The sequence below is a fragment of the Octopus bimaculoides genome, chromosome 11 (assembly GCF_001194135.2).
Source record: "Octopus bimaculoides isolate UCB-OBI-ISO-001 chromosome 11, ASM119413v2, whole genome shotgun sequence".
Taxonomy (NCBI): domain Eukaryota; kingdom Metazoa; phylum Mollusca; class Cephalopoda; order Octopoda; family Octopodidae; genus Octopus; species Octopus bimaculoides.
Genome location: NC_068991.1, coordinates 24,449,149 through 24,451,065, shown reverse-complemented (window position 1 = coordinate 24,451,065; position 1,917 = coordinate 24,449,149).

The following is a 1,917-nucleotide window of genomic DNA, read 5'->3' as shown; positions in this document are numbered from 1 at the left end:
TCAACGGCCCTCAAGTAAGTTTTGGTCATTAACAGCTTTCACTTACGGTCCCAGTTGCAACTACAGCAGCAGATCGGACATTACAACTGGTGCAATGAGTAGGATCTACGATTTTTGTCAGGCCAAAATGTGGCCCAGGGAAACCACAGGCACGTGCTGCTCAAATGGCAAGATTAAAATACCTCCATTAGAAGATTCCCCCCGGTCTTTTGGTTGACCTTTTGACTGGTGCTTCGCCTTTCTCTACCGAATTTCTTAAGCGCATTTGCACCTCCCAAGTTACTTCATTCGGGGCTAACATCATTAGAGAAGGACAATTCATGCCACCCTTTAAAGTTCAGGGGCAAATATATCACAGGCTTGGTTCTCTTCAGCCAATCGATACTGCCTCGTCTCAGTTTCTACAACTTTACTTTGTTGGCGATTACGCAAACCAGGCCGCCAGACGGCAGTCCTTCTTATCTGGGACCGACCTAGCCTTAATACATCAGGTCCAGGAGATGTTCGCAGTTTTAAATATGCCTCAGAAATAGCTGACTCTCCAGAGTTCATGTTAGTTACCAATGCGGACCATAGGCCTTCTAGGTAACACGCTCACTGCTATAACGAGCCGTCGTGTAATGAGGATGCGGTGCTTATTCGAGGTGAATAGCACCAAAATAGGGATATATATACATATATATATATATATATGAATGACTACCAGGCATTCATACATATTTGAACTGGCTGAAATTACAATCAGGGAACACGCATATACTATCCATCTCGTCGCGCGCATAAGACAATGGGTTCCTTTCTTTTATTCTTTTACATATTTCAATAATTTGACTGCGGTCATGCAGGAGCACCGCTTTTAGTGGAATAAATCGACCCCCAGGACTTATTTGTACTGTCGTCAACATTTGCCTAACCGTTAAATTTCGAGGATGTAATGTCAAGCAATGATGGGAGATGAAACACACACACACACAGGCGACGGGCTTCTTACAGTTTCTGTCTACCAAATCCACTCACTAGGCTCGGTCAGCCCGAGGCTATAGTACAAGACATGACGTAACTACAGATGTATAACCTCCGACCTTGTTGCCTCATAACTTCCATAAAAATTGATACTTTTTAAGGAAACTTTGAAGAAATAATCGCTTAGATCCTTGTAGATTGAGTATTTGTAAAGATTTGCTGGAAAACTTTTTCGGAGGAGTTGAGGAGAGGAGTTTCGGAAAATGCACACGACCCATCCTCGCCTCATAACTTTCAGGAAAATAGGTATTTTTTGATGAAATTTTATACAAATACCTTTGAAACTGTGTAAATCACGATTACAAAGAAATTTGTAGGCAAAATTTTGGGGAAGGGAGCGAGGAAAAAGTGTGTGATTTAAGGGAAGTTTGGCTGTTGTTTCTAGCACATTGCAAGACCGCCCTCATGTTTTTCTCACTCAAATATGGATTGATATTTTTCACTATTTTCCCCTTATAAACACATTTATGTTACATAAAAAAGGAAAATTTGAAAATTTATAATATTGATAGTATACATCTGTATATATATATATTCCGAATTATATTAAGTATCCATCACTGCTGCTCTTACCAATAAGTTTCGTGCAAAAAATACAATGGAATGTTAGGCAACATACCAATTATATAAATATATATATGCACGCAGAATCTTTTGTGCATACTTTCGGTATATGTGTGTGCGCGCGTATATATATATATATATATATATATATATATATATATATGTATGTATACACACACACAGAGAGAGGCGTAAATTGGGATTACGTGTATTTTATGTAGCTACACTGGCGAAAAATATGAAATCTTTGATCCATATATACTTTAGAAGGAAAAGATTTTTCATTTTGCCAAAAATTAATAATTACTTGCTTCCCTCAAGGTGTTGATG